Source organism: Cupressus sempervirens, chromosome 11 (assembly GCF_028749045.1).
Source record: "Cupressus sempervirens isolate cs-2001-9-10 chromosome 11, ASM2874904v1, whole genome shotgun sequence".
NCBI classification, from domain to species: Eukaryota; Viridiplantae; Streptophyta; class Pinopsida; order Cupressales; family Cupressaceae; genus Cupressus; species Cupressus sempervirens.
In genome coordinates, this window is record NC_143128.1 from 618650527 (window position 1) to 618663251 (window position 12725).

Genomic DNA, 12725 nt, shown 5'->3' on the forward strand with positions numbered 1-12725 from the left:
CTTCCAAATTGTGGATTTGGGCTAGCTGAGATTGAAATTGTGGGTTGGATCTTGAGGGATCTTGCAAAACTATTGTTGTATTTGTCCCCAACTCGGAAGGCCTTACAACCGAGCATATTGTTATTATTTCTTAAGACCATTTTTGCAAATGTAGTAACATTGCCAATAAGATTGATGCCTTCCATATGTAGATTTGAAGACTCATAAATATGAGAGGAGGAGACATGTCTCTATAGTTAATCATCATTAGTTAATAAATAAATATATGTATAACTCATCTTTAAGCATATATGTAATATTAATATATTAACCATATATGTAACATATTATTATATAATAATGTATAATATATATAATATATATTATATTATATATAAATAATATATTTATCTTAAAGATAATTTACCATCAATAAGGTATCTCATGATAAAATCTTGACAGAAGCTACAACCTTAACACTCCCTCTTAGCTAAGGAGGATTTATAGAACACATTATGCTCTCAAGAATAAGAAGAGACATCATCTCAGTATGATATTCAATTCACTATGAGACTAAATTTTTCACCTTTCATAACACACAAATTGAAGTAATTTCTATTACTTTTAAAAACACCACCATAAGTGTGGTCTATAATAGCAACTATGGTGTCCAAAAAGATTCGACCCAAAGAACCATAACAAGTTCGTTATCATGGTGTCCGGCAAAATTCGGCCCAAAGAACCATGATAATAGGTCTACCATTTGTAAGATCACCACATTACAATGATTACCTTCTAACTATTCATTATCATGGTGTTTGACAAAATCCGGCCCAAAGAACCATGATAACAAGTCTACCATTTATAAGATCATCATCTTATAATGGTTACCTTCTCACTGTTTTTTATCATGGTGTCTGACAAAATCCAGCCCAAAGAACCATGATAATAGGTCTACCATTTACAAGATCATCATCTTATAATGGTTACCTTCTATTTTTATATGTCAACGAAAGATCGTCACCTTTCATTACATATCACATGTGAAATAGTAACCACCATGAACCAAGTCAAAGGATGGTACAAAGACTTTCACCTCATTCTCTCACAGAAAAATGCATTACAAGCAATTTTACTTAGAACTTCTCCTCATAGAGAAGATATCATTAACAAAGGATTGCACCTCAAAATTCTCCTTTTAATCAATGATCCTAGAAAGTCAGGTCCTCTAGTTACTCCAATTAAAACTCCCTTCACTCAAGGATGCTTTTCAAACTCCCTCTAAATCAATCTTTTAAGCTCCTGTGTTGCCTTCAAAGAAGTGTCATACCCTCTGTTAATGTATAAGAATCTCATAATCTTAATCATCAAAGACATTTTCTTTAAGAGCCTCACTTTATCCATCTTAATCACCAAGATCTTTGGAACTACTATCGTTAGATTGAGTTTGCACAATATTTGGTAGCATATGTAAAATACCAATCTTCTTTTCTTGTAAGAATATCCTCAAACATAAAGGAAAAGATCAAAGCAAATAACCCTTATAGTATGTATAGAATTACAAATAAATGAATAGATAAATGTAAAAGATACAAGTAATTATCTTCCCATGAGAGTAATGGAATATCTCCTCTTCTAAGGATGGCTCAAGTGGGAATGAAACATAGCCTATTATTCCCCCCCACTGTAGCGCCTGCCCTAGTTTACATTTTTTTGCTATTGTTGCCGAACTCTTTTAGGCCAATTTTATGCTTGATTATCAATAGCATTATTTTGAGATTATCAAATATTGTTTTACATTTAGTTTATTATATGATGAGATTACTTGGTACTCTATATTTCATGTGTGCATGATGATTATTCAGTGATTACAGTTATTGATGATGATTATCATATGTTTTTTCTTATGGATACTTACCCCATACTGCATGTGTATAGTGTGTATGTTTATTTTCTTTATGTATGGCATTTTGATGTGGTTAAGGAAGGGATTCGTAGTCACCTATTAGTCAGGATCTACACGATGCACCACTTCCTGCCATTGCCTGTTTAGCTTAGAATATTGTGTTTGTACATGTGTGGATTTTATGCAGGTTGCAAGCATTGGGTATTGACTTTCTTGAATTGTCAAGATGAGCATACCCTATTGCATTATCTTAATGGTAAAAGAGGAGAGATAAATTCTTGAGTCCAAATCCTAAACCTTTAAGCCATTTGTCCTAATTGATAATTAGGACAAGTATCTGAGTTGTGTACCCTCTGAATGCACCGGATGATGTTAATTCGTTATTATAACCCCTTGGTTTGATTTTGTATGTATTTTCCTATGATGGGTTTTAGTGTTTTATTTTGAGTCTTCGGTAAATTTTCTATTAATTAAGTCTAATTAAAAGATTTAATTTAATGAAAAAATTATTATGATATTTTAATATTTAATTATATTTAATTAATTGAGAAATTAATTAAATAAAAAAATTAAATTTGAAGATAAAAGTTATAAGTATAAATTTGGAACGTGATAATATTTATTTAATTTAATAATAATATATTTAGAGTGCATTTTTAAATAAATGTTAATTATTATTATTATTTAAGTTAATAAATATTTTATCAATTAAGTTTCAAAAATAAATTAAAAAGTCAAAAGATATTAATTTATGAAAAAAGTTTTAAGTTCGCATGATGTGTGCATGAGATTAAAATATAAGAAATTAATTAAAAAGATAAAACATGTGAACTTAATTAAGATATTTTAATAAAGTGCGCATAAGATTTAAAAGTTAATAAATTAATCAAAAAATAAGTCAAGTGGAAATTAAATAAAGTAATTTAATAATTCAATTTAACGTGCATGGAAAAGATAAAGAAAAGATAAATAAAAGTTAAAAGGAGTTGAAGTCTGGTGAGCACGGAGTTCTCCCAGGTGAATGCACAATTAGTGCCCCGATTTAAGGAGAGAACTCTTTATCACAATTAGAGGGTTCATTTTTGAGGGAGACAAATTTGGAAACAAATTTTGGAATTAAATTTGGGAAGCAAACTCTAGAAGGGAAAATTTTAGAGAGAAGTTCTTGGATAGAAGCGAATTCTCTCGCAAAATCTTTTGGGCGTTGCAATTTTAGCATCAAAACTAGGTAGGTTCTTAAGTTTTTGTTCACCCAGTTAAAATTATGTTATTTAGATAATCCTATTTTCTTCATGATTGTTGAAATCGATTCTCTAGATTTCGTTGCATGAATCTATCACTCTTTTGTTTTGAATCTAGGATACTTGTATTGTATCTCATCTATATAATAAGATTGAAAGATAAATTAGATCAATCTAAAAACCTCATTTGTAGGTAAAAAGGAAATTGCAATGAATCCAGGAAGGGTTTGAAATAAAAGAAAATTGAAAATTCAAGATTTGATTGGTTAAATGTATTTTTCCTATTAGACTAAAATTGTAAATGTTATTAATATATATATATATATATATATATATATATATATATATATATATATATATATATATATATATTTTAATTTTATTTTAATTTTATTGTGAGAATGAGAGGGTTTGTTTTAATTAAACAAAATTACTTAATAATAATAATAATATATATTTTGTGAAAAGAAGGAAATTTTTATAATTGAATTTTATAAAATAAAATTTAACTATTAAAAAAGTTTTAAATTTATAAAATGTCAATAAATAATTTTAGAAATTATATTAAACTAATAAGTTGTTTAGTAATAATTTAAATTATATATTTAAATAAACAAATATTATTAATGATTTAATTAAGTAAAGAAAAATTTAATAATAGTTAATTAAGTTTTTATTAATTTATTATTAAAATGATTTGGGAACTTAGATTGTGAATTATATATTTTATTAATTATTTTAATTAAATGTGATTTAATTAAGATTAATTAATATGGGAAGTTGTTTAATTTAAGTCTTAAATTTATTAAATCATTATAATATTGATTTGATGAATTCATAGATTATTCTCTCGAAAAGTTAACAAGCATTATTTTTAATAATTAATTTACCCGTGGAATATTTTTAGAAATGGACTTAAATCAAATAGGTAATTGGACTTTATAATTGAGTATAAGAATGGGGTAAATTGTGGGGGTAAACGATGAATCTTATCTACTTGGAATATACTTTGAAATGAAAACTGAAACCTTATATTCAACTTAACTATGTGATTTCAAACAAGCCAAAACATGTACTTGCATCTTGTTCCTTGTATTGTCTATGCTTTGGGGGTTTTGGGGTTGATTAGAAGTTGACCAGTTTAGGTTGTTACTAGAGGCTCGGGGGTTGTGTGATTATGATATTATGATGTTTTCGTCTCGATCTTTTTAAAACCCAACCATGGTAATGCAATGGCATGCTCTATGATGTGTGTGGATTATTGATTGTTATTGCTTTCCAATTTTCTTCCGTGAAGCTAAGGTGTATGTTTATGAGATACCTGACTTAACCATTTTTGAGTCATCGATCAGTTATATTTGATTTGTTTTCCAGTCACTTTGAGAGGACTGAGGTGTTTTGAATGATTTATTCTTGATGATGTCATGTTGTGACATGTTTGACTTGACCATTATAGAGTCTTCAATCAATATTATTATTGGGATACTTTCTGATTGCTCGTTGAGAACCAATGGATCTTGTGATTTATCTTTGATGCTTTTTAGTTGCTCATTGAGAACTGTTGTGATTATTATTATTATCTTTTGGTTCTTTCTAATTGCTCGTGGAGAACTAATGTGAATATTGTGGATTATCCTTTGATGCTTTTCAGTCACTTGTATAGGGCTGAGGTGATTTTATATGATTATTGATTTGTGCTTTTATTGAGCCTAGGGTAGGTTGTCTATATGTAGTGTCAAAAAGTGGCTTGCAATGGGGGACAAGGGCCCTAATTAGCTCTGGGGATAACCCATTGTAAGTTATTTTAATAAGTGAAAACATTACACTAAATGGGGATTAAAATGAACTTAATAAGAGCCTTTGTATGTTCTCACCCATGCCTCGAGTGCTAGTACAAACTAGGATGGGAGTAGATAGAATGCTTAGTTGCAACCTTTCATTTTGTAATATGCCTTGTCAGTACAAGAGGATACTAGTGGCCGTAGTGGGATCACTAGGGACTTGGGAGTCCTAAGGGACTGCTTGGGTAACTCCGAGCATGATTTGTGCGATGACACTTCATGGCTTACATAGTAGGTTTCCTATGTGTCTTGTGTGCCTTTGGGTCTAGATTTTTATCTATGTTGGAACCTTGAGTTAGTGTGCTTTTAGGATTTCCTAGACTTAGAGAGTATTTGTGTTATGTGATTTGATATACTATTTGGGACTTGAGACTATCTCCTTAGCGCGATGGGAGTGGGCCATTTAGGTTCCACATGCTCAGGTAGTAGTGCTTTTTACTCTTACCATTGAGATCTGTTCATAGTCACTGTGGCTGGAGCTTCTTGGGATGCTTGTTTATCATATTTAGATGATGTTATTTACTAATGCATTTTCTTATATTGATGATTAGTATGTTAGATTTCTTTATGCATATGTTGTAGCATGTTTTAGTAGTGGCGTCCCTATTATGATAGTACCGATGATCTAATTGGTGGCTTTGGATGTTATGCTCAAGGGATGGATAGGACCCACAATGCTCTAATGATGCTATTGATGGTTGGGAGGAACCGCGCAATTAGTTAGTTATGTTTTATGATGGATAGTTGTGTTTTATGTTGGATGTTTATATCTTTTATGATGGATGGATGTATCATGTATGGTGGATGGTTTCCATTTATTTTTATTGTACTTGTATCATGGATCAAAGGAGGCTAATGTATTCTATTTTTACATATGTATATTATTTTAGCCTTTCATACCCTATGACATGTACAGTCGATGATTGAGCATTCCAGATTAGCATTCTGGATTTCATTTGCCAAGAGGCATTTGAAACAAATGTATATTATGGACTTTGGACTTTATAATTATTCTTTCATGTGGATGTGGTAGTTGCTAGACTTAGTATTAGATTAAATTAAAATGTAACTCAACGTCTTGGGATCCTTAAGAAATGTAACTTATTATGTATGCTTTTAGTTGATTGTATGTTATTGCTTCCGCTACTCTGTGTTTGATGTGTATGTTAATCTTTCTTATTTTTAAAAAAAAATGTTTGGCAAACTTAGTAAAACTTTAGGTTAATTCATTTGGATCCCTTGGTGGGGCGTTTACACCCACAATGCAAAATTATCATTCTTATATCATTGGACACTTTTACTTCACATCAAATTTGATGGCTTCTTTCTAAGTTTCGACTTGCTCTTTTCATCCATTGAAGCTCCAAATATTCATTAAGCTTAATAGTAGAAGATAAGACAAACTCATCCACAATATGCCAATATCTTGATTGAGTATGATTGTTCCACTTGAATGACTCTAACTCATATGTCAAGTTTCATTTATCAAAGAGAGACTCGTAGATAGTTTAATTAAAGTCACAAGTTTCTTATGATGTACACAAGGGGTAGGCCCATTCACATAGTTGCATGAATTACAGTCCTCTTGAATATTACAATTTACCAACCACTAAAGATTCCATCACAATATTGGTTTACTCTCTTTGAATCTATTGATATGAGATTGTTTTGAAGTGAAGAACCTATAATGGAACAATCGTTGTTTTTTCACTGATGGTAAACCTTCTTCTTGCTAGTAAGACAACTACTTAGTTGATTTGAGTACTATAATTTGTTTGATTGATGAAGATGATTTGATCAAATAAGATAACAAGAGCACCTAGAGGAAAGGTTGAGTTATGGTATGAAAAAAGAGTATAAAGATCAGTTAAGCCAATGATGATATAATGTATTTTTTATCTACTTAAGGCTATAAAGGTTGGATACACTGATTAAATCTAAAACAACAATTAAGAAGAATTGACTCTACCAAGCTCGACCGAGTGCATAGTATGTGTCGAGCAAAGTTACAAGCCAAGAAGAAAATTAGTTGGAATTGAGTAAAGTAAAAATTCACCGATTCACCTGCCCCCCACTCTCAGCTATTCTAAAGAATTCCAACAATTGGTATCAGAGCCATCTACTTAAGAGGACTAGTTTGAAGTTACTAGAAGAAAAAGGTCAAGATGTCAAAAAGAAAGGTACCCAAGCTTAACAAAGACAACTTCCCTGCATGGAAAACTTTGATAAAGCTACACCTAGGAGGTCTTGGAGACTATGCACAATCTACCATTATCACTGAGTATATCAATCCTGCTAGAGCCCTAATTACTGATGATTTGAAAAAGAAGAAAGAACATAATCAGGCAATGTTGGAGACTACCTCTACCCTGAGTTATTCTGAGTTCAATGACATCAAGGGTTGTGATTATGCAAAGAAGATGTGAGATGCTCTTCACACCATTTATGGAGGAGACACAAATGTTTTAAGAGATAAATATGAAAGTCTTAGAGGTAAGTTCAATGATATGAGAATGCAAGAAGGTGAGAATGTTGCTCAATATTGCTCTAGAATAAAAGATGTTGTCAATGCTATAAGAGGAGCTATTGGTAATTTAGATGATGATACTATTTTAAGAAAAGTACTAAAAGAAATATTGTTCATCTATGCTATTAGAGTTTTTGCCATACTGTAATGTCCCCATCTTTTTAGCATCTTAGTGGAGTTCTTAACTTTGACATTCTCTGAAGGCTAAGTGGAGAAATAAGGAGAAATTAATTAAATTAATTTCTTATAAAGTCATTAAATAAATTAAAATAAAAAGGTGACTTTGTATTTAATTAATTGAGAGTGCATTAATTATTGGAAGGGGGAAACTTCTAGGAATTTAATTTTCTAGAAGCACAATTAATTTAATTGCAAGAGAGAAGCTTCTAGCAAGTGCATTAATTATTGGAAGGAGGAAACTTCTAGTAATTTAATTTCCTAAAAGCACATTAATTATTGGAAAGGGAGAAACTTCTAGAGAATGCAATTATTAAATATTTTATTTCCTTCTAGAAGGGTGAAGGAAAAATATAAATAGAGGTGAGAGCTTCATTGTTTATCATCTGATTATTGTGAATTGCATTTGATATTAAGTTGGGAGAAGAAACTAAGGTTTCTGATTTTAGTCAGCCATTGGAGAACATCAATTCTTCATTGTTGCAACCATTTGAGGTGGTGAAATATTCATTGAAATTGGTATTCAAGAGAGCTTCAATTTAGGAGTTCTATTTGTGTTTAAATTGGAGAATAGATTTTCGCTGCTACAATATGCATGTACGATGTCGTGTTGTAGTATCTATGTTTGATTCATTTCCATTCTTGGGCATCACTATTATCAGCAGTTATAACCTGTTGGGGTTATTACATTGGTATCAGAGCTTGCTTGTAAAGTGTTTGACAAAATGTTGAACAACTGAAGTAGAGAAGATTTTGGCGTTTGAAGAAGTTATAACCTATTGGGGCTATTACATTGGTATCAGAGCTAAATATTTCCATCCTGAGGGTTTAGCAATATCATGCAGCCACTTGGGGTTGGCTGTCATAGATTTTTCACTCACAGACAAGCTTTATTTGACAGGGAACAAGTTTTTTTACAGGCAACTAGAGACTATGGGTGACAGGCAAGAGCATAGCCCACTAAGAGACAATAGGAATGAGGATCAGGAAACAAGGAAATTTTATAGAGCAACGATTATAGGACAAGAGTAGATGGCTTAGGATTTGCAGACACTCACCACCATGGTTGAGCGCATGAATCTATAAGATAGATGGAATTAGGAACAAGAGGATAGTAGGAGTGCAGTAGGATCACCTAGAGCTCATAAAACTCTTTCCAAAACAATAGATAGGCCCACATGTCCTACCTTTATTAGAGAAGAACCAATATAGGAACCAATGGAGGAAGTTGAGGATGAGACATTTACAGATATCCTTATGGCTGCAAATGATGAATGAGAATTATTGGCACCATAGGTTCAGGAGAGGATGACCTTTTAACACTTTGTAAATCAAAGAAGAGAACATTACAAGTCACTTATACAGGATAGGAGGCCTAGGGGTCAAAATAGTGAGATGAGGAGGGCTACAAGAAAGATTACTATACCTACATTTGATGGGAGTGGAAAGATGACAACTCAAGCTTGGATTCATAAGCTTGACACATTTTTGGCACTAAGGCCAATGATAGAGATTGAAGCTATCAAATATGCCACTATGCATTTGGAGGGAGTAGCACATGATTGGTGGTACCATGGTATGATAACACTTCAACATAATCAGGTGACAGAGTATCGAGACTTTTTGGATAGGTTGGTTAAAAGATTTGATAAGAAAGATCTAGAGGTTTACTTCCAAGAATTGGTATAGCTGAAACAAATAGGCAACTTGGATTTTTTCATTGGTGAATTTTAGTGGATGATAGTCATGGTGCCAAACATTTTAGAGCATAGATTGATAGTTACTTTCATTGAAGGCCTATCCAAATCGTTGAGAGGTTGGAAAAAAGCATTTGATCCCATTTCTTTATAGGAAGCTATGAAAAAAGCAAGAAGTATGGAACATGCAGTCCAAACAAACAAATTTCAGTCCAAAGGAGTGTCTTCTAGTAAGGATAACAAACCATTTTATAAAAAACTAGCAAGGACTGATTTCAACAATGATTCTAAAGATAAAACTCTAGCACCTTTTGACAGGGAAACATTAAATGATTTGAGAAAGAAAAAAATATGTTTCTACTATAAGGGACCCTATGATGCAAACCATGACTATCCTCTTAGACCAAAGGGAAAAGCTAATAGAGCTATGTGGGCATACTATGAGGAATCAAAATTAGATAATTCAAACCAACAATCTGATATAGAGGAAATAGATGGTGAAAAAGAAGAAGACAAGGCTGAAAACTTGTCTAAAATGGAGTTGAAGGATGGGGAAGGAGATAGTAAACTTAGGGAAGCTCATCTCACTAGTATTAAGAAAGAAGGATCATTTCGAATGAGAGGAGTACTTGCTGGACAGTGAGTTATAACTTTTCCTGATACTGGTGCCACTCATAATTTCATTGATGCTAGGTTGGTGAAGATGCATGACATACAAATAGAGGAGTTTGGGGAATTAGAGTGAGGGTAGCTAATGGCTATGTCCTCAATTGTGATCAGAAGATCATTGGACTTCCATTAGAAGTTAATAATTATTCCTTTAAGGTAGATTTCTATGTGATACCTATGGGAGATACAAATATAGTCCTTGGGATGAGTTGGTTGCACGATATTGTTGAGATCACTCTTAATCTCAAGGAGATGGAGATGAGGTTTAAAGTGAATGTGAAGACATAGATTCTTAAGGCAATTAGGGACAGTAATTTCATAATGGTCTCTTTCTAGAGGATGGCTAGATTGATTCAATATGATCAGGTAGAGTGGGCAGTAGAGTGCATGTTAATGCCATCATAGGAGGGGTAGCAAAAGACTAAATATCCTCTTGATATTCAAAAGCTTAGAGTTAAACACTCTAAGGTGTTCAGTGACATTCCACCAAGCAGACCACCAGACAATGGTATTAAGCACATCATTGAGTTAGAGGAGGGGGCTAAGCCCATCGTGATTACACCTTATAGGCATCCAAAGAGGTTGAAGGATGAAATTGAAAAAACCATAAAGGATTTACTTGCTATGGGCCGCATTAGACCAAGTAAGTCTCCTTTCCCTTCTTCAGTGGTGTTGGTGAAGAAGGATGGGACATTAAGGATGTGCATTGATTATAGGGTGCTTAATAGGAAGACAATTAAAAATAGGTACCCCATTCCCAAGATCGATGAGCTTCATGGAGCTTGCTTCTTCTCAAAAATAGATTTGAGATTAGGTTATCACCAGATCAGAGTTAGAGAGCAAGACATCAAGAAGATAACTTTTAGATGTCATTGTGGCCATTTTGAGTTTGTAGTTATGCCATTTGGGCTAACTAACTCACTTGCTACTTTTAAGGAAACAATGAATAGGGTTTTTCATCCTTACTTGAGGAAATTTGTACTTTTCTTCTTCGATGATATCTTGGTGTACAGTAGATCTTGGGAGGAGCACTTGGTTCACCTTGACACAGTGTTAGATATATTGGGTAGAGAGTCCTTGTATTCAAAGGAGTCAAAATGTGATTTGGGTATGACATATTTGTTATATTTGGGTCACATCATCAATGTAGAATGTGTACACATGGATTTTGAAAAGATTTGTGCCATTGTGGAGTGGCCTTCACTGGTGAACCTTACATAGTTTAGGGGCTTTCTTGGATTATGTGGTTTCTATAGAAGGTTTGTGGATGGATATTCCAGGCATGCAACACCCTTGATAGATTTGATGAGAAGGGGAGCTTTCATGTGGACTCGTGAGGCACAAGAGTGTTTTGAGAAATTTAAGGAGTTGATGACTTCCTATCTAGTGTTAATGTTACCAGATTTAGCAAACCTTTTGGGCTACACTATGTTGCTTCCATAGAGGGAATTGGAGTGGTGTGTATGTAGGAGAAGCACCCTATTGCTTATGAGAGTAGGAAATTAAGAGGTCCAGAGCAAAGTTTCAGCATATATGATAAGAAGATGTTAGCCATTATGCATGCTTTGGCTAAATTCAAATAATATTTGGTAGGTAGAAAATTTATTATCAAAATCGAGCATAATAGCCTAGAACACTTTTTGGGGCATCGAGATCTCAATGATAGGTAGCAGAAGTGGGTGAGCACGTTATAGTCCTATGACTTTGATATTGCATATTTTAAAGGGACACAAAATGTAGTTGTTGATGCTTTATCATGTAGGCCCCATTTGAGTTTATTGACAAATATATCAGAGGATTGGAGACACTTGATCCTTGTAGATTATGCAAAGGATGCATGGACTATTAGATTCATAGAAAAAACTATTTAGAACAACAAATATACCCTTGTGAATGAGCTCATCATTTACAAAGGGAAAATATTTTTGGTTCTAGGCTCAATAGTGAGGAGAATGGTCCTGAAATATTTTCATGATTCACCTATGGTAGGACATCTTGGTTTCTACAAGACATACTAGTGGATTATAAAGTACTTCATATGGAAAGGGCTCAAAGAAGAAGTACTTCAGTATATTAGGGAGTGTCCCACTTGCTAGTAGAATAAGCAGGAACACTCCTATCCAGGCGGTTTACTTTAGCCACTTCTAATTCCTAATAGGAACTAGGAGTATTTATCTATGGACTTCATCACAGGACTACTTAGAGCCCAAGGTAGGGACTGCATATATGTGGTTGTAGATTGCCTTACTAAGTTTGCACACTTCTTTCTGATCACTACTACATAGACTGCTACATAGATGGCAGAGTTGTTCTTCAAGGATATATTCAAACTACATGACTAATCTCAGAGCATTATGAGTGATAGAGATAATAGGTTTATGAGTCATTTTTGGCAGGAGCTATTCAAGTTGTCAAATAGATGGTTAGACAAAGATAGTGAATAAATGGGTGGAGGGATATCTCAAAAATTATATGGTAGGGCAACAAAAAGGCATGGGTAAAGTGGATTTATCTCTATGAGTATTGTTACAATACCACTTATCACATGTCTATTCAAATGTCATCCTATAATGCCCCGCTAAGGGATCCAAAGAATTTCACTATGTTTTTCCAAACAATTTTTTTTTAAAAACATGAAAGATAAACCATTCTTAACATTTGCGGAAGCAATAGAAACAATTTGAATGA